The sequence below is a fragment of the Aethalodelphis obliquidens genome, unplaced genomic scaffold (assembly GCF_003676395.1).
Source record: "Aethalodelphis obliquidens isolate GAN/ISIS:26980383/991018 unplaced genomic scaffold, ASM367639v1 scaffold29, whole genome shotgun sequence".
Lineage (NCBI taxonomy): Eukaryota > Metazoa > Chordata > Mammalia > Artiodactyla > Delphinidae > Aethalodelphis > Aethalodelphis obliquidens.
Genome location: NW_020837973.1, coordinates 11362420 through 11388001, shown reverse-complemented (window position 1 = coordinate 11388001; position 25582 = coordinate 11362420). Strand labels below are relative to the sequence as shown.

The 25582-nt window shown below is 39.0% G+C and overlaps 1 pseudogene; it reads left to right on the top strand.

Annotated features, from left to right (window-relative positions):
• Window positions 1-1044: 1044 nt before the first annotated feature.
• On the top strand, window positions 1045-21020 carry LOC113630190 (signal transducer CD24-like; annotated as a pseudogene).
• Window positions 21021-25582: the final 4562 nt, after the last annotated feature.

Genomic DNA, 25582 nt, shown 5'->3' with positions numbered 1-25582 from the left:
GCAAGAAACTGAGGTTAAGAGATATTGAACACTACATCTGAGGTCCACCACTCCTAATAACTGGTAGAGTATGGGACTCAAACCCAGGCCTACTGGGTCCAAAGGCAGTGGAATGAACATGCACTAAGCCATGTTGCCTCTTGGTAGCATCTTAAGGTTTGAGTTAGCAGAGGATGTTTTTGAGCTACTAGTAAGTTTGGGAAACATTTAGGTCCTGAAATAACATGCTGTGGCCTCTGGTCCTTATACCAAGTCCTCTTTCTTAAACCCTCCATTATGGAAGTACTAAAAATTACCTGTTATATCTAACTACATGTTTACCAAGCATCATCTGTGGGTATGATGGGTACATTGATGAGTAAGATAGTTACAGGTCTTGTCTGCATGTAGCTCACTACAGACAACTATTACAAAGGAGACTCAAAAGGCCCATGGAATGGTGATATGATAGATGTACGTCTGTGTTTTTTTTGACATGAATACAAAACCAAGGGCTATTGACCTCAGGATCTTATCCCTTCTTGTCTCTGCAGAGGCCTTACTCAATCTACTATTCCAAAAAAATTTTTTTTCTATCTACTGTCTCCTTTTCATCAGTATTTAAACATCCAAGTCTTTCCTCTCTAAATGAAATTTGATCCCAGGAGAAACCCTCGTTCCATGATCTTGCATCTTCCTACAGCTCCCTGTTACATCACTCTTCCTTGATTCACAGCCACCCCTGGAGAGCACATCCTCACCCTACTTCCTTGTCTTTGCTCAGTCTTCAGCTCACTCTGCGGTTGCTACTGGTTTACAGAAACAGTGGAAATGGTGTTGCACTTAAAGGATGCTTCCCAGACTTAACCTTTCTCACTTCTTAGCATCACACAGTGCAGCTGAGCATGCTTTTATTCTTCTTGCTGATTTTCCTTTTCCAGTTATGGTCATCACTTCTCAGTCTCTCTGGTGGTTCTTTGTCTCTGGTTCTCCTTCAGGTATCACCCTAGAAATTCTCTCTCAATACACTCCTTTAGGCACCACCCAAACGTGTCTCCAGCATAGATGACTCACAACCGAGATCCAGGTCCACTTCTCCAACTGCCCATTGGTCGTCTCCATGTTAAACGAACTACCTTCAACCTTTGTTCTGCTTCTCTGTCCTCCGAAATCAATGAGTGGCATCCACATCTAAGGAATTGTGAGTCATCCTTTAATCCTTCCTCCCCTTTTCATCTCCTACTTTAAACCAATCACACATTTTACCTCCTGAATTTCTCACATCTCTCCCACCATCATTTCTTGCCTTTTTTTTTTTTTTAAACAGACGCAGTCTCCTAAATGGTCTTCTGGCTACAAATATTGTTCCCAACCAAACTCATTTCCTCATAGCAGCTAGAGTTGTTCTAAAGGGCAGTTGATCATGTTCCTGCTCTGCTGAAAACACTTGCATAGCTCCCTATAATCTTCAAGAGAAAAAGCAAGCTGTTTAACTTGACATGAAATCATTCGTTGTCTACCCAGGGCTCCCTCTCCCTCTCACCTCTCATCATTCTGCTCCTGTGCACTCTGCACTGCAATCATATGAAGCTTATTTCTAGTTCTCAGCCCTGTTCTTCTTTCTCTTGCCCTTAGGCTTTTCTCTTTTGTAAAACTCATCTTTCCTCCCACATACCATCACCTTGCTAACTCCTATTTACTCCTCAGCTTAGCTTTCACTTCCCCTGGAAGGATTCCCCTGACTCTTCCCCAGCCAGCTTGAGTTTAAATGACTCATCCATGTGTTTCTCCAGCTCCTAAACTACCTTGCTCAGTGCTATGAACTGAAATTGTGTGATTACCTGTGAGGAGAGGTGTGAGACTGTTGTGTCACACTCATCATTTCCCCCTTAGCATCTATCACAGTGTAGAAAGAATATTTAAGCTTTATATTTGCATTAAAACTGGTCAAATATTTCCATACAAACTTTTTTTAATAGAAAAAAAAAGACTAATAAAAGAGTTCCTTAGCCAAGAGGAAATGTTTCTATATACTGCTGTCTGCCAGACATTATTACTTTCTGGCTACTGTCATTACATTCCCTTAGGTCCTCTCTTTACCCTCTTTCTTCTTCAACTCCCCCATAATTAGAGAAACATTTGATAAATTATAGGACAAACAAGAAAATCAATAGGTTTTTACATTCTCTGCCAGGGCACAATATTCTCTATCTTCATGATTTCACATGAGCAGTGTAGAGGTGTCAGCAGTCTGCAGAATCCCAGCTGCATTTTCTCTCTTTTATTTTGGAGATTTAGGGGCTCTAGGGCTTCTCCTCTGAGAAATGTCATTCCAGAAAGAACAAGATACCAAAAATGTCACAGGATTTGGTCTCCTGTGGCAATACCGAAGATTGCTTTGTGGATTAATTCTGTGTGTGTGTGTGTGGGGGGCGGGTCACATAATTGCAATTTCACATGAACATCCAAGAATTCAATCTTAAATATTTATGAATATGGTTAATATCTGCAACTCTAACTTCCCTCTAATTGCTAGCTGTAATTGTTAATAATTTTTACCCAGAACAGAACTTCCTAAAGGATTTTATATGGAAACTCGTCCTTTAAGATGTACATCTAGATGAAATTCCTGTATTCAAAACACTTGAGGGCTGCATATTCTCTTTCCTCTTGGAGAGTCACAATATACATCAGCCTATTGCAGACTTTGTGATGTGTACAGCCATCTATTCAACTCAGAATTTTCCATGTGTGTGTAACCTCAGGACCATTTTTCTTTAAACTTGTTAATTTGCTCCAGAATGTAGTTTGGAAAATATTGATAAGACTCTTTTGGACTTTTTATTTCTGCTTTGCAACAGACCTTGTACTAACCAGATTTCTATATTTATTAGAAATTGTATAAAAAAGTAATAGCAATAATGGGTAATATTTACTGAGTATTACTGTGTCCCAGGCACTATTCTAAGTGCTTTACAGGTGCTAGTTCATTAATCTTTCCACCAATCCCATGAAATATAGGTTATTGTCACCCACATTATATAGACAAGAAAACTAAGGCAGAGAGAGGTAAAGTATCTTGTCTAAGGGCATACAGCTGGTAATTAGTGGAACTGAGATTCCAATGCAGGCAGTTAGGTTCAAAAGTCTGGAATTAGTACTATTCTTGGTGGTCTCCCTACTTTATCTTCTTTTACTAAATCTCCTGAGCCTGACCCATGCACGGAGCTTGGCAAAAGGTAGGCTTTTTTTTTTTTTTAACTGTTTTTCTTTTTATTGGAGTATAATTGCTTTACAATTGTTGTTAGTTTCTGCTTTATAGCAAAGTGATACATATACATGTATCCCCATATCTCCTCCCTCTTGCGTCTCCCTCCCTCCCCCCCTCGCTATCCCACCCCTCTAGGTGGACACAGAGCACCGAGCTGATCTCCCTGTGCTATGCGGCTGCTTCTCACTAGCTATCTATTCTACGTTTGGTAGTGTATATATGTCCATGCTACTCTCACCGGTCATCCCAGCTTACCCTTCCCCATCCCCATGTCCTCAAGTCCATTCTCTACGTCTGCATCTTTATTCCTGTCCTGCCCCTAGTTTCTTCAGAACCCTTTCTTTTCTTTTTTTTTAGATTCCATATATATGTGTTAGCATATGGTATTTGTTTTTCTCTTTGTGACTTATTTCACTCTGTATGACAGACTCTAGGTCCATCCACCTCACTACAAATAACTCAATTTAACCCTCTTGCTCTCTTGGTGGGAATGTAAATTGGTACAGCCACTATGGAGAACAGTATGGAGGTTCCTTAAAAAGGTAGGCTTTTATAGATGTTTGATGCTACATGAATCATCTAGAGCTCTGTCTTTGATAAACAATCCAACTTTCATCCCATCTGTATCATTCCTAACAAGCTAGTTGCCTAGAATGGCTGAAACAATGACTCTTGCTTTTCCCTACCCTCTCCCAAGGCCAACTCTACTGGCTAGTTAAGGAGGCAGAGCAGGAATTATATTGTAGTAAGAAGCTAGCATATGGTGGGCATCTTCAAATGGTGTGTCACAACACAGCTTGAAAAACATGCTATAGTCATGGGTCACACAACAAACACAGACATCACAAAATAGGCTGCCAGAGGATGACAAATATTTGAATATAAATTAAAAGAAGCTTTGCAGACACAGCATAACAAAAAGCCCAATTAACAAAACTAACCATATGCTACTACCAGAATGGTTGGACACAGTGTAAGACACACATGAACATTAGATGCAAAGAAGTCTCAGATGAAACAGCTTCAGCAGACAAACAGCAGACAGACAAACTGGAACTAGTGCCATACTGAGATGCTACAGTGATAAAAGAGCTTCCCCAGAGAGTCACTCTAAATGTTCCCCAATAAAATAGCTATTCAAGGTATACACGCCCTGAAGCACTGAACAAATAGTCAAAGAAACTAAAGCAAAACAATAAGCTTTTCATTCTGTTTTATATTTTCTTCCACATTGAATTACCACAGACCTTGATTTATTTAGCAGCATTTTTAAGGGTATTATAAACTAGTGGTGAAGAGTATGAACTTTAGAACCAGACAGGCTGGGTTTAAATCCTGGCTGTATAATGTGCTAAATGTGTGGTTTTTGCAGGATGGTCTGAGAATCAGTTACTATGTATGGAAATGGAGATACTAATACCTACTTCTTCATACTTTTGTTAAGATTAAAACTCATGAGGGCTTCTCTGGTGGCGCAGTGGTTGAGAGTCCGCCTGCCGATGCAGGGGACACGGGTTCGTGCCCCAGTCCAGGAAGATCCCACATGCCATGGAGCGGCTGGGCCCGTGAGCCATGGCCGCTGAGCCTGCGCATCCGGAGCCTGTGCTCTGCAATGGGAGAAGCCACAACAGTGAGCGGCTCGTGTACCGGAAAAACAACAACAACAACAATAAAAAACGTGATGATATATGTAAAGGGCACAGCGCAGTGTTTGGCACAGAGTAAACTTATACTCCATAATTAAGAGCCATTTCATTTATTTAAAGCTATACATATTTCAGGATGTAAATTGGAATTTACATTTTAAGTTGTTTCTTGTTTGGTTTAATCAAATAGAAGAAAATTCCATCTTGGAGAATTCTGTCCTCGGCATTGTATTATTGCAATAATAGTGACAGTGATAGGTCATAAAACGCTGTTCATTTGCTTTTTCATTTGTTCATTCTTTCTTCATTCATTCAACAGTCCCTTTAGGGTCAGGTGAACTGTCCTAGGTGCTGAAGAAATAAAGCTTCTTGAGACACACCATCCACCTTCAAGATACTCCTAGACTAGTGAGGGAGACAGCCAGAGAGGGACATAATTATAATAAATATAGTAAGTACTAAAATAGATGCATGTCTTGAACATTATGAGAGGGCTATTTATTTTGTCTGGGGTTTACTAAAGAGTCATTTGAACTTAGATATTGAAGGATCAATGGTGATTTCAGGAGGAAATAGGGATTTGGAGATGTATTAATCTGCTTATTCCACTTATTGAAACTATATTGGAAGAATGATAGACAATTGTTTTCTAGGACTATTCAACTAACTTCTAATTACTCTGCACAGGAAGAAAGAATTTCCTAATTCTTTAAACTTATTCCCCACCTCCCCGCCACCATAACTCCCTTATACCCTAGCCTCCATAGAGCACAGTTTTAAAATTGTAGTTGTTTAAGAAAGAATGTGTGCCTTTGAGGTTTTCTAGATTTGAGCTTGAACTTCCCTGATCCTGTCTAGATGTGGGATTTAGGGATGTTGTTTAACTTTTTTGAGCTTCAATTTTCATCTGTAAAATTGGAAATGATGTATACCTTATTAGGTATGGACACTGTGGCCACAGTTAGGTGAACCTCAAGAAAATTTAAAATAAAGTGATAAACTGTTCTTGGAGAGTTATGAAATGAATATATAACATTTAAGAGCAGCATCCTATTAAAAACCAAAGCGGGGAGTCTCAAGAGGGAGTTATCTTACTCAGGACACATTTCAGAATGATATGTGGTAGTGGTGAGGCTTTTCCAAGACTCCTATACTTTCCATCCTTCTATTAAAAAGCCTTTCCATCCTTTTAGAAATTATCATTGTAATGAGCCACTACTTCTTATGGAAGTAGGTCATATTTCAAGAGTGGTTGGTAAGAAGAAAAGAAAGGGGGACATTTTCTGAGTTAAGGAAGGAATATGTCCATTGGTAGGGCAGGTAGTCAGTTATAGTCTATTCCTAGAAAAATGGGAGTCATTAGATTAGCAGTGTCCACCCCAGACCTGTATAGGGGAAGTGCTCACTATAGTTATGTGAATATCCAGTCTGCTTTATAGTGACATTTGCTACAGTGAATTGATATGTTCTTGTTATTGTTTTTTTTTAGTCTTTTATGAGTGAGCAGACTCAGGCTGATCAGTTGTGGAACACTGACCCATCACATTTCAGAACTATCGAGATGGAAGGCAAGGAATCTGCAATGTGGATAATTCACCCAGGCAGGTACCACATGTTAGTTTCTGCCTGGACAGTCATGCAGTCTTCCCATGTCACCTGCAATTTGCATATGCCCAGTTTGACATCTCCACTGGTATGTCAAATAAACATCTTAAATACAATATTCCTGAAACCAAACTCTTGGTTTTCCACTCTCATGTCAAACCTTCTATTCCATCTTCTCTATTTTAGTCAATGGAAGCTCAATTCTTACAGTTGCTTGGGTGAAAGACCTGCAGCCATCCAGGCCCCTTCTTTTTCTCTTACAATTTCTGGTGGTCATACCCTAGGGTGCACCCCATGATTCTACCCCCTTGTATCCATATCCTTGTGAAATCCTTTACTCTTGAGTGTGAGTGGGAAGTAACATGCTGTGGCCTCTGGGACCCACGATGTGCTTCTATGCTATAGAATATGGCATACACAGTGCATGGGGTATAACACCCACGATTATGTTATGTTGTGTGGTAAAAGTCAAGAGATCAGATCCTTAAGAAGTTGACTTTGAGCTAATCAGAGGAGAGATTACCCTGGGTGGCCCTGACCTGGTTAGGCGAGCCTATTATTAGAGGACCTGGACGTTCCCTGAAGACAGAGAATTGTTCAAATAGCAGAGTCTTTCTTTATCTTTCTTGCTGGCTTTGGAGAAGCAGGATGCCATGAGTTCTACAGCTGCAAGGAAAGTAATTCTGCCTACACCCTGAGGAGGCTATAAAGTGGATCCTTCCCTTCTTGAGCTTTCAGATAGGGATGTAGCCTAGGTAACACTTGACTTCACCTTCATGAGGCCCTGAAGACAGAACTTGTGTGAGCCATGCTTGGACTCCTGATGCACAGAAACCGCAGGATAACAAATGGCTGCTGCTTTAAGCTGCTAATTTTGTGCTAATTTGTTGTGCAGCAATAGAAAAGTAATGCACACATCACATCCAGACCTTCGGCAAATCTTGACAGTTACCTCTTCAACAGAGCCAGAATCTCATCCCTTCTTTACCTGCTCACCTCTTCTTCTCTAATCAAAGCCACCAATGTTTTTTGTTTGGACGATTGTAACAGATTGCTAGTTGGTCTTCCTTCTTCTACCCTCACATCTCAACTGTTTTTTTTTCTCCAAATAGCAGTCAGAGTTATCCATTTAAAACACAAATCATGTTATGCCCTACCCTTGTTCAAAATCTGCAAAGGATTGCTGTCCTGTTGGCCTTACCAAGATCCCCACCACATCCTGCTAGGTCTTATATGATCTTGTCACCAGCTACTACTCTGACTTCACCTCCTATCACTTTGCCCCTGCTTCTGTTTGTAATGCCACACTGGCCCCCTGTTTCTTAATTACATCAATGCCATTTGTATTGGACATAAGTGTGATTCTTTATGAATCTGCATTAGTAAGTAATCTCTTTGTACTGACTTTCAAAGAAAAAATATGTAAGGACACATACATATGAAAATAGATTAAAGAATTTCAGTCAGGCTTTTTTTAAGGTTTCAAGAAACCAACACACATACACGTTAAACGGGGTATTTGGACTTATTGTAATGACATAGTGAGAAGCAAATAAAACATGAACAGCCATACTTATAAACTTTAGGGGAAATGATATTGAACTAATTACTTAGAATTGCCACCCTGTAATTTCTTCACCTATAAAATGGAGATTATGACAATACCAACTGATTTAATTTTTGTGGGGAATAAAAGATCGAATTCATGTAGCAATCTCAGACCAGCGTCTGGTATAAGGTAAACACACACACACACACAAAACCCACCAGCCCTTTAAATTATCATTAATTAGGGTTAGAAGTAGTATTAGTCAGGAAAACAGAATAACTGAAAATATTATGAGAATGAGGTGCTTGCTGTAGCAATTAGTGCACATACAAATGTAGGAAGAACCGAGGAAGTGAAGGTCTGGCTGAGGGAGCCAGGGAATCAGAAAAAGTCAGGGACCGAGACACTCTGTACACGGGGCTGATCTGAGCCAGCGCTTTTCAGATAGTTTCTGGGGACTGGAAAAGTACAGCTCTTCCTGCTGGCTCTGCCGAAGTCCACAGGGGCAATAAAGCAGGCAGCTATGCTTTTACATTGTGGCTTCTCTTCAGCATTGCTGCTTGTGTGGAAACCCTGCAGCCCGAGGACTAAGAAGAAGGGAAGGCTCGCGGACCTGGTTTCTGAGTAATCTGGGCAACGGACCGCCAGACATACGCCCTCTGCCCTTGCCTGTGCGCAGGCAGGATGGGCCCAGCTGGAGAGAATGGCACAGACGCCAGCGTATTCTCTGGCCTCCTTAGCAACCAGCATTTATTTTGTCCTGCTGTAAACTCGCTGTGTTGACTCCTGTTCTCACTGTCTGGCCCTCTCCTACCAGTTGCCACTACAGGCTGACTCTCTCCTTGTCTCGTGCTTCTGCTTATTTGTAACTTCTGTTCCCTCATGTCTTCTACTGACCGTCCCCCACGTATGTATCATTTAGCTTCTACCATAGCCACCACTGGATTCTTCTGCTATGTCTCATTCTTCCTGCCCAAGAGCATTTTTCGGTTGGTTTCGTAAATTGCAGTCATACCTTTAGAGCAAAGATTTAGCCTTAGGCCACCTTACGGCTCTCTCATCGGCCTATAGATTACCTGTCCTTGTTCCAGGCTCCCTGCCCTGGTCAAATCCACCTTGGCTGGGCTTCAAGTCATGGGATCCATGTGCAAATGACCATTCAGAAAGGCCTGAGTGAGTGACAGCAGTTAGGGTTCCCATAGCACAAGAGGTGTGGTTGGCAACTTCTATATTACACGTGTTTTAGAAAACATGGGAAATGCTAGGTATTGTACAAAACACCTTGTATGCGTTATTTAATATGATACTCAAACCAGCCTTGTGATGTAGATTTTATTAAAATGTTCACTTGTCTTTTGAGGGATAACTGAGCCTTACAGAGGGTAAGGTCACATATCTGATACGGGGTGGAACTAGGATTGGAACTCTAGCAGTTGGCTTCTGTAATACACTCTGCTAATCTGAGCATGTCTCGTGGAAGCATGATTTTGATTGTCTTTTAAATAGGGTGTCTTAAATGTCTAAGATGGTTATGCTGCATTGGAGCAGCTGAAAGTGGACTAGGGGAAATCACACCTTTAATAAAGTCCTTCACTGGGGCAAATAAAGCACTTGGGGCTGTTGATAAATTACTCTAGTATGCAATCCACGAACTGAAAAAGAGGACGCTAAACCTGAACCACAGCTCCCCTTGGGCACCTAAGTAACTATCTTTACTTCTTATTCTTAATTCTAATTTGAAAGTTAGAAAACAAAAAGTAATGTAACCTCTCAGAATCCTCTTGCCTTAAGTAATTTTAAAAACAGCTCAATTTCTCCTTCATGAAGAAATGACTATCATGTTATGATTATATGTCTTATATCTGAATTGAAATTTTATTTGCTGGTCCCTCTGCGTACTATAGCACATACAGAGGGCAGCACAGCATGGTAACTCTGATACAAACGTGCTAGGAAGTGCTGGGGGTGGGTTAATGACAAAAAAAAGAGAGACAATGTTGTGCTACTTACCACATATGTAAATCCCATTTGTTTTCTTTTCCTTAAAATTTTTTTCCTTGTCTTTCCTCCATCAGCTCCTACTCCTCTAGGCTGTCACTTGTTATACGTGACTTGAATTATTCTACTGAAGAGGGAATGCTTTATCACTTTAAGAAAACCAAATGTTAGAAAAGACCTTCTTTCATTGCTATTTGGAAATGAAAGCTATTGCTTTCATTGCTATTGCTTCTTTCATTGCTTTCATTGCTATGTACTTATCATTCGATAACTAGCCACCCCTCTAGACAAGGATTTCAAAACAGGAGTTATGATTTGCCAGAGCATTTCACAGATCCAGCCATTAGTGTTCACCTAGCTGAAAACTACAGGACTAAACATAATCCAATTAAGTAACAACAGTATATTTTGAATCAGTGCTGAACAGATGGTAAAGTATCCTCCATTCATTATTAATTAATGTTCACGTAGCACCACAGAGAATGACTCTGGGTTACTGCTTCCTGAAGACAGAAACGGAACTTCCCCTCCCTTTCAAGGTTGTATCATCTTGTTGGTGAAAACCACCTTACAGGATCTGGAATAGTTTTATGAAATAAATCACCTTGGAAATGAGAACAGAAAGAGCTTCAGTAGATTTTATGACCTCAACAGATGATTTAAAAAATAAAGAGTCTAGAAATGACGAGTTTTCTTATTTTAGAAGACTTTAAAATCGCAGATGTATCTGCCTCCTGTCTCTACTCAGCATGCCAGAAGAGACACTGGAGGTTTTTCTCTTCTTTTAATATCACCTCTACATTTTTAATTTATGAATTCTTAGCTATACCTTGTAACTATTTTTTCTCTCTTGACCTCTACATAATATTGCCACACATATATGTAACATTTGAAGTTGGCAAAGTGATATTCAAGCACAGCGATCTCTCCTAAGGATTTTTGGACACCAGTGTTTCAGAGGATATCAACTTGGTTCACACTTTGTGGACTGGCTTGTCATCATGGCAATATTCCTCTCTGCCATATTAATTATAGAGGATACCCATGTCTCTCTTGAGTACTTCTTTGCTTGTAATTATCTTGGAGAGTCATGATTTCAGTTGTGTTCCCATACGAAAATAAAAGAGCTATCCAAGTTTAGAAAAAAATTTCCTGCTGATGGAAATAGTTCCCAAAATTGGTTTACTTATTTATTTTAAATAACATTCGTCATCATGTGCATTTATTTTGTGGATAAAATGACCACCAAATTAAGAATTCCACTTTTAGACTTATCCAGCTTCTTCATTTTCTCGTTAAAAGCTATAAAAATTTTAACCATCTATGGTAGCTAGTTGCCTACTCAATACTCATGCTCATCTCTGCCTTAATGAACTCTTAATTTGGGAAGATGGCAACGTATTTAGCTAAAATTCAACATTTTCTAACCCCTATTATAAAATAAGGATGGCCAGTGATATGTACGAACATGTCTTTAGGAGGTAGTTTTTGAGAATGTCTTTTAAAGAGGTTTATTCAGCTAGTCCCTCCCTGGAATGCCGGCACTGACTAGAGTTCCAGCAACCATCTTGTGACCATGAGGTAAACTTGAGGAGGGAAGCCACAGACTAATGAAAGCAGAACAGAAATATAAATGGAGCTTGGATTAAAATGACTGACAGTCCTGGACTGTTTATCTCTGATCTGCATATGAGAAAATGAATCCCTTATTTTGCCAAAGCACTCTTTTCTTGGGTCAATTCTCTATCCTAACTGAAACAGACTGTCAGAACCAAGTAGGTCCTTACAGTGACCTACTGCTGGATCCAGCCCAACTGGATCTGGTTCCCTCTTCCACCCCCACCCCCAATACTTGTCTGACCTGTGTCCTACAACTCTCTCCTGCATACACTCTATTTCAGCCCCATGGCCTCTTTGCTGTATGCATCAGGTACAGTCCAGCCTGCAGAATTTTGCACTTACTCTTCACCTTACCTGGAGTTCTTTTGCCCTGAATGTTTGTCCAGCAAGTTCTTTCACATACTCTAGGTTGTTACTCAAAAATCCTCTTTCCAGTGCTTCTTTCCTAGTCACCGTTTCTATCACTTCAACATCCTGTCCCCTGACATTTTATATCTCCCTTCCCTTATTTAGTTTTCTTCCTTGCATGATCTAACACATGGTATATTTTGCTTTTAAGTTCATTTTATTGCCTGTTTGCCCCCTCCCTCCTCGGAATGTAAGCTCTAAGGGACAGATATGTTTGCTTATTTTATTACTAGAATAGAGCTGGGTACTAGGGGTGCACATACATTTTTGTTAAATAAATAAATGTGATAAAGAACTGGTTGAAGGAGGAAGATGTGGAGGGAAAATACTAAGGCTCAGATAATGGAGAGCCAGAAGCTGGTAATCCTTATTTGATTTAAATCCTTATTGGTTTAAATAGCAGGGAATTGTGGCCAAATTTGAAAGCATAAGTAAAGAGGGAGATAATAAATATTTCCAAGAGCAAAAGAATAAAGAATGAAGCAAGGAAATGCAGAAAGATGAGGTGTAAAGAGCTCAGGTAGAGGGAACTGCTGTAGTCAAGGGAAGTGATGTGCTTTTCTTGAGAGCAGAAATGAAAATACCTAGAGATTGAATCCAGAGAGATTTTGTAATGGCTAGGATGGATATGGAAGAAACTCATATTGGACAGTCTCAACCTTCTAAGAAGAATAGGATTCAGGAAAATTTGTTGAGAGAGAGGGAGGGAGTAGAGGTGGAAGGATGGAGTGAGGGGGAAAATTTTATGATGTTAGAGACTGCAGGAAAGGGAAATAATACAGAGCTGAAAGAAAATTGCTAGTGAATATTTCTGCAAGCTCAAGTTGAGATAGATAATGAGAACTTACAGTCAACTCTCCTGGCTTTGTTTCTTTTCTTTTAATTCTTTGCAGCTCAGAAGTGGGAGTAGGAAATAAACAACAACAAATGGTCAGCTTTCCCCAGAGTTGGTAAATGGTAAGGTGGACATGGCAGAAAGACAAGGTGGTTATGGTTGAGTAGGTTGTGGAAATGATTGAAAATGGGCCTACAAGGTAGAGAAGGAGAGGGATAGTATGTGGGTTGTGAAGGCAGGATATGCCCTAAAATCCCAGGGTGCTCCCTGACCATGGACTCTACCTTCACCCTCAACTGAAGTAGATTTGGACTTTTGTTCCACCTGTACTTATATTGTACATGAAGTTTATGTTCAAGGATTCATAGCATTCTTTAAACATGTGCCATTTGGCCTGATGTAGAAATATGACCTAACAGAAAACCTCTAGGGCAAGTTTTATGTGCACACTTTCAGGTACTCATGCTGCGAAAGATGTAGAGCTCATAAATGTAAACTCATATGCAGGAGAGGGGAAGTACTCCCCATTTCTGCTTGGTTTTAAGTGTGTGTCCTTCACATTAGCTGTCATTATTCCAGCTCTCCTTTTTGTTCACATGCTTCACACAATTACAAAACAGAAAGATTAGGAGTTGGAAACTTGGGATCTGGAGACTGTCATCTGAGATCAAATCCTGGTTCCAGCACTATCTAGCTGTGTGATCCAAAAGAGCAAGGCACTTAACTTCTCCCCAGGTCAATGCTGTCATCTGTGAGATGGGGTGTATACCACACAGGGTTGTTATGAGGATTGGTGAGATATATATACAGTACCTGAAATGGAATCTCGCATATGAAACGTTTATAATTAGCTATGATGATGGTGGTTGTGGTGATGGTGATGTTTAATTCAATAACTATAGGAAGTTACTGAAACTTCATAAAGAATACACCCATCATTTTCTTGAGGTGGAATAAGTGGGACTTGTATTCCCTGAACATAAGCAAGGTACAATTAAGTATTAGAATTATAAACTTTGCAATTCTTTCATGAGGAGTACATTAAGTAAATTCCTGGCCTAAGGCTTTCTACATGGTACATTCAGAAAAAACAAACATAAACTTCTAAGAGACATCTAAATTGTTCCATGGTCTTTAAAAAATTCAGATAAAAAATACCGATTCTCAATTCTAATCACTATAGTTTCATTGTAGAAAAAGCAGGGAATAAATAAAGCAAAAATATGAAAATTAAAATACCCATAATTCCACTATCCATATGGTTATAAATAGCTATAAATAACCAAGGATATATTGACTCTTCTGAGCCCTTTTCCATGTATATACATCTCTCTCATCCAATTTAAAGGAATTTGTTACAAATATTAAGATGCCTAGAAATCCAGGACAGGGCAACTAGAGAGAAACAAATGCTGATGGTCATACTCATTAAGAATTTGCACATGGAAGGGGAAAAAACACACCAGAAGAATTCCTAAAGAATATTGAATCCAGAATGAAGAGGAGAAGGATGTTCAGTCCTTACATAAATTTTCTCTATTACTCTTTTTTCCTTTCTCATGTCTGAATATTGCTTGGTTTTGCTGTATAGTTTGAGGGTTTAGGGAAGATTTTTAGGATGGATGGAAACTAACATGGTATTCAAAAATTATAAAGAGCCTGGTTGGAGTGGGTTGTGGTTTTCTCTTCAGTCTGTAATGTAAATATTGGGTTGGCCAAAAAGTTCGTTTGGGTTTTCCATGTATTGGTTATGGAAAAACCCGAACGAAATTTTTGGTCAATCCAATATCAACAATTCAACTTGAATGGATAAATATCATGACTTTTTAAGTGGATAGGGATGAGGGAAATCAGCTGTAGTAGACTATTCATATTACATAGAAGTCAATAAAACCAGAGCTGTCAAATCCTGTATCTACAATGATTTGCTAGGGCATCTACCTAATTTTCTGTCTGAAAGACATGATATGATTCTGAGTCTATGGGACCTATGCTACAACTATATAAGTTGTGGGTAACGGGTAGCAATGCAAAATAATTCTTGTCTATAGACATGCAAGTGAATTCTGTAACTTTCTAACATTAACTTCTTGAACTGGTTGGGACCCTTCACGTTTCCTGATTAAGGAGTTAAATACAATCTGTAACAAGTGTTCATTTGTATATGTGTATGAGAGTCATAATTTTATATTATTTTTTCTTTTGTTAAAAAATTATTTTTTGCCCAGTTTTTTCTCTGCAGTAACAATCCAAGCCAAGTGCTGTTTTCGAGGGGCTCTCTTCCTGATATGGCCTCTTCTTGATATGCAGAGGTTGACATAAATCCTCATAATTTAATTTTAATTGCTTTTTTATATCTTTATTGGAGATCAAATTGCTTTACAATGTTGTGTTAGTTTCTGCTGTACAACAAAATGAATCATCTATACATATACATATATCCCCATATCCCCTCCCTTTTGAGCCTCCCTCCCACTGTCCCTATCCCATCCCTCTAGGTGGTCACAAACCACCGAGCTGATCTCCCTGTGCTATGCGGCTGCTTTCCTCTAGCCATCCATTTTACATTTGATAGTGTATAAATGTCAGTGCTACTCTCTCACTTCATCCCATCTTCCCGTTCCCCCACATGACCTCAAGTCCGTTCTCTATGTCTGTATCTTTATTCCTGCCCTGCCACTATATTTAAAAGTTACAGATTCTTGACATTTGGAACATGCAGTTAAAATGCCTCGTGATTTTTCTGCAGTCCTATAAAATTTTCCCAACCATTTTCTTTTGGTTGGCTTTTTTCAGCAGGGTAAGTGTCTTAGCTCCAACTGCAAAATACCAATAGACTGGGTGGCTTAAACAACAAATATTTATTTCTCCTAGTTTTGGAGGCTGGAAGTGTGAGATCAGGGTGCCAGATTCTGGTGAGGACCCTCTCCCTAGCTTGTAGATAGCCACCTTCCCACTGTATGCACACAAGGCTGAGAGAGAGCTGTTGTCTCTTCATCTCCTTATATGGGCACCAATCCCATCATGGGGGCTCCACCTCCATGACCTTGTACAAATCCAATTGCCTTCCAAAGACCCCACTTCTAAATACTATCACACTAAGGATTAGGGCCCCAACATATGAATTTTTGGGGGACACATTGTGTAAGGAAGCCAAATATATCCATTGGGTATATATCTCATTCTCAAACATCTCTATAATTAGAGACTTAAATTTCCCCTTGACCCAGGAATAGTTTAGGAGATTTTTGGTTGTATTATATTCATTTAAAAATTATTTTTGTCTTCTGAGTTTTCATATGTATTTGTTTTAAATTACTAATGCATTGTGACTTAGAAAATGTTCCGTTGGTGGGAACGTATTGTGAATTTCTTTACAGTCGTAAGTACAATCATTTTAAGTAGTTTTTAGCCAGATGAAACCAATACGTCATTGATAGGTTATAAAATATGTTATGTATTTTAAGCATTTAAATAGTATTTCTCAAGTGTCCCTATCTCTACCTTATCGAATTAATCATCCCACATATTTGAGTTCAGCTCTTTCTGTCTTCTCTTTCTAGATTGGTTGATTGGTGTTTATTTGAAGGAATTGGCTTAAACGTGATTTTGCAGTTGGTAAGTCCAAAATCTGTAGGGAAGAGAAGCAGACTGAAAATCCAGGTAGGAGTTATGTCGTAGCCTTTAGTCCAAAATCTGCAGGGCAGGCTAGGAGTTTGGGAACTCAAGCAGGGTTTCTATGTTACAGTTTTGAGTCAGAATTCCTTCTTCTTTGGAAACTTCAGTTTTCGCACTTAAAGCCTTCAACTGATTGGTTGAAGGTCGCTGCTTTACTTAAAGTCAGCTGATTGTAAATGTAAATCACAGCTATAAAATACCTTCAGAGCAACATCTAGCCTAATGTTTGACCAAACAACTGGGCACCATAGCCTAACCAAGCTGACACATAAAATTAACCAGCACGCTTCCCCAACTAGGATGGCACCCTTTGTGAAATGCTTTCTGACTACTTTATCTTCCGTACATTGAGAGCAATGTGTTAAGACATGATGAAAATTGTACTTTTTTTTTTTTTTTACTATGTACCATATATTTATACTTTTATGAACAGTATGCTATGGTATTTTTTGTGGATGTGGTTAATCTCTGCTTCTTTGACTATTCTGTGAAATTAGTAAGTGAACTCTGGTTCCCTTGGAGCCTATATTTCTTCTCTGTTCCCTTCTCACATCTATGCTTTACTATGCCATCACCGGAGGCTCTGCAGAAATCCAGACAAGGACTTTGGAAACTCAAGGCTTCGTTAGGCTTCTAGCTTGAGCTGTGGGCTCCTGTCCAGTTTCACCAGGAATTTTGCTTTGGGAGGGTATTAGTCAGTGGTCTACTATTAATAAAATGCCTTTCATTTCTACTTTTCCTATTAATCATCCTCAGCCTCAGTGAAAAATCCAAATAGAAGAATTCTTAGCTTCCTGGTATAAAATATCACCAAATACCTCCAAACCAAACCCAGGTTCCTAATGACCCATCTCATTCCTAAGTCCACATAAGTCCCTTGAATGTGTAGTTGATTAGGATCTTTTTCTTTTTACTGTAATGTGTATAAAGCTCTTATTACAGTACTTGAAGCATAGCTAGTGCTTAATAAATTTTTCAATAATTATTACTTCATCCTTAAACACAATAAATTAAAATATCATTTAGCTCTTGAAACAATTACTCTATACCTTATCCCTTCATATAATGACTGTGTTGGAATTCAGGCTATGCAGTGTCTTAGATGTCTCTAGTTACCCGAGGGTCACCCACTGATGGAGTGAAATCACTTAAATAAGGTCACCCCTGGAGAGGATTTAGGATTATGCACCTTTAAGAGTCTTTTCAATGTTGCCACTTTGCTTTGGTTGCACTTTTGATCGCACATCGTTAGATGTTCCACTGCTTACCACACAAACTTCTTGCTTGTTAAACCAATGATCAACCAAGTTCAAGTTACTTTGATGACTCTAAGTAGGTTACAGCAAGAGAAGAAAATAAAATACATCTCTAAAATATGACACAAGGGAAAAAAGTAAAAAGATGCTGAAATGTATGACTGTTTCATGGATATCAAGCTATTTACAAGTTTTGAAAACAATGATAATGAAAATTATCATGCTTTACATTGATATAGAACAATTTCTAACATTTATTTTGTTTCACAATTTTCATAATATCCTTGCAACTATTTAACTATGTATCATACATTTCTATTTTTGTGAATGTTATCCTATGATATTTTATGTGGGTGTGGCTCACCTCTGCTACATTTACAAGTAAATGATGAAAAGCAATGGGAAATACCTTTTAAAGCATTGATGTGAAAAGGGGTAGTAATAAAAGTATAAATTTGAGGCTGCTATGTTTACTGATAGAATAAGCCTAGATTCAAGATGAAACAAATATTTTTGTTCATTGCAGCCTTTCAAATGAATTAGAAAAAAAAGATTTCAGAATTCCTCAGGAAAAGACAGATAATACACTAAATGTGACTTGTAGCCACCCAAAAATATAAAGGGAGTTTAAATAAACTTTTCATAGCCTGAGCCAATACAGCCTCATTCACAAAATAAGTTATACTTTTCACGTGTGATTTAATCAGATACCTGAGTTTAAGGTATCTCATATTATCAAGACTTTATTTTACTTGTGGTGAGACATAATGTCAGTAACAATGTTTTATGGTACTATGAAACATGCAAATTCTTTCTCTTTTTTTCCCCTCCAATTTATTTGACATCTCAAATCAGGCAACTTTTGAGTGAAGGTTTGGGGTAATGTTATCTGCAACAGCCTTGGACGTTTCCTTTCATCCTGGGATCACTCACTTTAATAAAAATGTTAACTTACTTTTGCATCACTCCTTAAAATGTATTAAGTACTTCATGTGATTTGTCTGGCTTGGTCTGCAGAAGAATCCTAGAAGGTAGGCTTGGCATGTTTATATAGGACAGTGCAGCATGGTGGCCAATGGCACAGATGTTGGTTCCAAAGTCCCTGGGTTCGAACCCTCCCTTTGTCCTCATTCCTTCGGCATGTGATCACTGGCAAGTAGCCCAACCTGTTTCCTCACCTAGAAGGAGAGGACAGCCACCTCACAGTGATGAGAATTGAGTTGATAGATGTGAGTTGCTTGGAGCGCCCGCTGGCCGTAGCAGTCATGACTCCAGCCCCTGCTGTCCTTATTTTACCCAGGAGTAAAGCCTTGCTCAGAGAGGTTATGTGCCTTTTTAGAGAACCTTTTTTTCCTTTCCTTTTTGGAAAGTGAATTCTTCATTGAGAAACAAAGAGAAAGGGGCTGATTAGTGCAACAAAGAACAATGAAAAATTAACCGTGAAGTTTGCCATTTTCAAGAATCATTTGTTTAAGAAAAGCCTTCTACCTTGTTTATTTCTGGAATAATCTGCCTTCAGGGGCATGTAATCACAAAAGAGCTAGTATTTAAATATGCTACAAAAAAAGAAAGCCGCTTTTCATTTTCTATGTATGATATCAAAAGACCTTTCTTAACAATGGATTATTTCTGTGATGACAAGTGTATTTAATACGTTTAGATATATTTCTAATGTTTTATTCTTCACTTGGTGGCTACTAGTTGATGTGGATCATATAAATGACTCACAGACAATTTTTTTCATTTCAATTCAGGTATATACAGAATGTTATAGACTCAATGTTTGTTTTCCCTCAAAATTCATATGTTGAAATCCTAACCTGCGTGCACTCACCGGAATAACTTCACAACTATTGTATTTCATGGCATCCCTGTACATGCCAAGATCTTTCTTCTTTCTATGTGGATATTTGCTTTGACATAGTTGATCCCTCACAAGGATGATTTTTCTCTTCCTTCCTCCTCCCCCTTTCCTAACTCTATGCCAGGAGCCCCTGATTGTCTCCTTTGGGCTCCTGCATCAGCCACTGTCTTGGTTCTCATTTTGGCTTTAAATTGTATAGGGCTTTCCACATAACTATTGCAAGCACACCTATCCTTCCCCTTCAATCAGACTACACTCCAGCTCAGTGAAGACCACATTCATACAACCACTGTGTCACATGCTTGGGAATTATTACTTGGAAGAATACATTTCATCCAGGCCATCTCAAATGATCACGTAAAGAAAACAAGTGTTAATCAGGATAGCTCTAGCCTATAATCAATCTATTAACTACAACCAATCTTTTGACTTTAACCATCTAACCAATCACCTATCCAACTCTCCTTGGATGTCTGAAAGCCACTGAAAACTCTCATTTGACCCCCTGATTATGTCAAATCCCTTGTCAGATGCTCTCATATTTCTACCTATTTGAAAGTTTTACTTTTTTTGTATAATTATTTGCTTAATATCTGATTGTCTCACTGGATTACAGCAGATAATGACTGTTTGCGCTCAGTATTGTATCCCATCAGAACAAAGGAACAAAGGAAGGAAGGCAGGAAGAAAGGAGGGCAAGCAGAAAGAAAAGAATGAGAAATCTCCAGTTTACTGCCGAAGCTTCAATGGCTGTTAGTCCCCTCAGCAGTATGATTTGATGTTCCTTTGTAGACTGCACTAATATTTCCAAACAAAATTGCTTTTAAAATATCACATCAAGAGCAATTTACATTTCAAAATTTTTCCAGTTATTGAAAATGTTTTCAGTGGTGTTACAAATGGTCTTGAAGCTTCCCCAAATGTTCTAGGCATTAGTAATGGGTGTCTGTGACTGTCTCCTAAAAACTGCTTATCTAGTTACCTCTAAACAAAGAGGAAAAAAAAGCCTGGAGAAGTAATTATCATGCTGTGTGTAAAATAAGTGCAGCAGTGAGACGCACTGCGCACCGATGGAGCAGACCTGGGCAGGACGATGGTGGCCAGGCTCGGACTGGGGCTGCTGCTTCTGGCACTGCTCTTACCTACGCAGATTTATTCAAATCAAACAGCTGTTGTAACACCTTCAAGTAACTCCTCCCAGCACACGTCAGCTGCCCCCAATCCAGCGAATGCCACCACCAAGGCAAGTGACGGTGCTCTGCAGCCAGTCTCTTGGTGACCTCGGTCTCCCTTCTACATCTCTACTGTTAAGAGACTTCGGGCCAGGAAACATCTATACTTCCCCATCCTCTAAACCCAATTCAGATGGCATCCAGACATCCAGTGTGACAAGGGAAAAAAAAACAACAGGTCTTCATTGAATGAATCTGCAAGTTCCACACCTTATTTTATTGACAGAAACTGTTGAGGATCCCAAATTTGATTGGTTTGAAGAGCACGTGAAGGGTTTGACTAGATGATGAATGCCAATATTAAATCTGCTGGAGTTTCCTGTACAAGATGAAGAGAAACAACCTCCAAAATTGGTTAAGAGATGATTTCCTTAAATGTGACTTAAGAAGTATGGACCCATAAAACTCTACCTTGAAAGTGAGAATAGATTTTATCTTACTTAGAGATAAAGAATGCGATGTGGAGCAGAGGTTCAGTTTTCATTTGGTTCATTAAATTTGTAAGGCCATAAAACAATGAGGTAAGACAGAAAGCTTCTGTGATTCTATTTATATGTACATTAGAAGGAACTTCCAGGTGTTACTGTAAAACCTCAATGTGTTGTTTCAGCAGTACTAATTTAAATACTGATGTACTCCAGAGAAAATTTTATGTTAAGCTATCACTGTTCTCTTGGGAAATGAACTCTTTCCCTTGGGGTTTGGGTTTGACATTGCATTTGAATTTTTATATAGTCATTGATATGTACCAGGGCAATGATGGATTGGAATCTACCCCAAATCCAAGCATAATGAGTACATTTCACTTATATACTTATCAGCTATTCTTATTCAAAAAGAGCACTAGATTCATTTAGCTAAACAGGTAAAGAGTAGAATTACATTGATCTCAACTAATTTCTAAATGCTTTTTATTTCTGCATATGTTGAATACTTTTTACAGCTTAAAAAATGATCTGTTTTGAAGGTAAAATTGACAAATCTTGAAATTAAAAAGGCAAATATGTGAAGGAGCTACACTATAACCAAATATGTTTGGCAAGGGAAGGACCAGAAGCTTGCTTACATTAAATTCAGAAAAACTTTTATACTCTTTTCTGTAAATACTTCTTTTTAAACTGAATCAGAGTAGCCACATTTGGAACACTTTCTGTTATCATTCAATATTTTTAGATAGTTAGAACCTGGTCCTAAGCCTAAAGTGGGCTTGATTTTGGAAAGTAAATCTTTTCACAACTGCCTTGGTGCACAGAAACCTGTTTAAAAATAGACACTCCCTAAAGTCTTTTGTTCACATGGTCACACACTGATGCTTAGATGTTCCAAAATCTAATATGACCACAGTAGTCTTGATAACCAAAGTCATTTTTTTTCCACCTTTAGAAATCTACACTGGAACAACCATATCCAACAGATCTCAAGTTACTGTGTGTGTGAATGAACGTTCTCTTTTGTTTCATACCTGAATGCTGTACATCTGTTTTGGATTGTATATTGTGTTTGTGTATTTCTGCTTTGATTCTTAGTAACTTCTCATGTTATGGAATTGATTTGCATTAAACACAAACTGTAAATATAAAGAAATGGCTGTAAGAGCAAAAAAAATAAGTGCAGCAAATAGCTCTATAAAATAATATCTTAAAAAGACTCTTTTTTTGTTTTGTTTTGTTTTGTTTAATGTCCCAGAACCTTCCAACTGAAAATTAAAGTTGGTTAAAATTACTTCAGGACCAAGCCAAAATACAGGAAAAAGAAAATGGGGTGCATTTACATCCTAAACCATAAAACATGCATAGAAATTAAAATCTCCTTCTGGTCTATGATGAGACAGGATCCTCCCAGGGAGACCCTCAAACAGAAGGCTTACCCAGGTCTGTTGGAAACAATCTTCTAATTGTCACTGCCCAGAGTATCCAAAAACATTTATCTTGAAAGTTTTCTTCTAAATCTTGGGATCTCTGATATCAGACAAATTCCCCCACTTTTCTTAAAGATGTATCCCTCTACTCCTGGACACCAGGAGATTATTCAGTTATGCTGGTGTTTCTCCTGCTTACAAGGTCTTACGGGTATCTCCTTCAGCTGGGGCTCTCACACTTTGAGTGGGGAGCTCTTTAAAAATCAGGTTCAAAATCTTCACCCCCTAGAGAGTTTGTTTCCATAATTCTAGACTGGGGGGGGGGGGTCCAGGAATTTGTCATTTTATTTTATTTTTAAGGTTCCATGAGTGATTCAGATGAATTCCCCCAGGTAAACCTAATGTGGAAAACATGACATTATGGTCCTTAGCCCTTGAGAGGAGTTATATCTACAAAGGCTTTATTTGTCCTATTATGTCAGCAGAGATTTAAACTATTTAGTATACTTGTTGTTTCTCTTTGATTTAAAACATTCTTATTCTCCCCCTATTTTCTTTTTTTTTAACATCTTTATTGGAATATAATTGCTTTACAATGGTGTGTTGGTTTCTGCTTTATAACAAAGTAAGTCAGCTATACATATACATATATCCCCACATCTCCTCCCTCTTGCGTCTCTCTCCCACCCTCTTCCCCCTATTTTCTAGTGCAGTTCTTTCCTTCTCTCTCCCCTCCCCTGGAATCCTGTCTCCCTTCACCCGACAAATCTCAGATATTTTAACCTTACTAAGCAAATTGATCTCTCCAGTTCTACTGATTTTGCCCAGCACATTTTTCTATGCATCCCATCTTGACATCACTTCCCTTTCTAGTAGCTCTTCAAGTCCAATATGTCCCCCTTTTTCTTCAACTAACTTGCCTCTAGGACCATCAGCCCTCATTGTCTGAGAGCCCTGATTTCACAGCATCTCTATTCTTCAGGACATTGTTTCACTTTGTAACCTTTCTGGTTAGAAAGAACGTTGTTAACTTTATACCACTTTTGATTGAGGGTTGGGTAAGGAAGTATGGATAATGAAGACTGATATAGATAAATATGTCCCTGTCTTTGCTAATAATCCTCTTAGAACTGTGCTTCCTAGATCTGGTTATGAGAGTTTATGTGTTATGTTCCAATCAGAAGACCACTCTAGGTCTTTCAGCAGAGGGAGTTTAATTTCAGGGAATTTATTCCTGGGTAATGGAAGGTCCGAGAAGCCAAATAAGGGTGGTTGATGCACTCAAAAGATTAGCAACAGGAGGAATCTGTGCTCACTTGTAAGCCTGGAGAGACAATGGAAGGCAGAGTGCTGTCAGAACCCAGGAAGCAGGGTCACCTTCAGGGAGTGAGAATCATGGCAGGCACATGGCGGAATCTGGACTTACAGGGAAGACCAGCCATTGCTGGGTACACTGTATGAGCACAGCCAGAGAGGGAAAACTACCCTGGCGTCTCCCCAGTTCCTGGCTTCTCTCCTCCTGCTCTCTGGTCTCTTGCCAGTGCTTCTCACTGGTTGAGCGTATGTAAAATCCAGGTGACAAGGGAGACTTGGCAATGCAATTCCTTAGAGAAAGAGAGGAAAATGGATTTGAAAGCAAAGAGACCTGATAGGCACAGTTTCTGTACAAGAATAATCTCATAATGTATGAAGTTGCTCTTTTCTATCCAAGCAATAGTTACTCTCTATATCAAGGTACCTGATTATATGCCGTTTTATGGTAAATGAGAGACTAGAGAATAATAAAACTGAAAAGAAACTGAGATGAAACCAAAGGATAAAAATCTGTATTTAAATTATGACTGACTCTTTCGTTCTGCCCAACAAACTCTATATCCCTCTTCTCTGTCAGAGCTGCTATTTCTTCTTGTCAGTGACCCTCTCAGCTTCCTATGTAAATGAATGGGATTAGGGGCTGTGGGAAGGGAGAGTGTGGTGGTAACTATAGTTTTTAACTTCTGGAGGGGAATGTGGGGCAAAGCAGGAAATAGCAGACAACTCTCGTGGGAAACTGAGGCAGAAGGTGAATGACCATGTCTTTTTCTCCAACCCAGTCTCCCTGCTTCACATCTATGAAAAGGGAGCTAAGTGCAAAAAGCCCAGGGAGACACAGAAACCAGAATGGTCCCCTAAAGATATTTATGTTGGAACCAAAAAATGGCACCAAAGTGCAGATGGTACCAGATACATTTGGATAATGCAGACCCCAGAAAGGGCTTCGACAAGCTGTCATGCACACACACGGCAATTGTGTTTTATGCAATTTACTTTTTCTGACCCAACGTAATGATGCAGTGCCAGGGTTGGATGCTAGTATCTTATCACCCTTTATACTGCCCTGTATGCCTTTCTATCTTCAGCCCATTTCAATCTAGCATTGGTCAATCTCACTCCAAAAATTCCTCCCAGCACGACCTGCTAACTGCCAAATCCAATGGTAACTTTTCGAAACTTCCTAAGTTTCATATGAGATAATTATTTTTGGCTTTTCCTCCTAATTTTGGACTGCTTTACTTGTTTTCTTCCTCTAATTTCCTTTTCATCCTAAATACCTATGGTCCTCGGGATTCCAAAATTGGGCTTCTTATCTCCTCTCAATCCATCTCCCTCTTTTCCTGGTACATGCTCCCTGGACCCCACCATGCCTGCATTTAACTATAACCTGTACTCTCCTGCCTCTCATATCTTCTTTAGACTGGAAGTATCTCCTGAACTTCAGGCTTGATTTTCTGTTTGTGTACAGA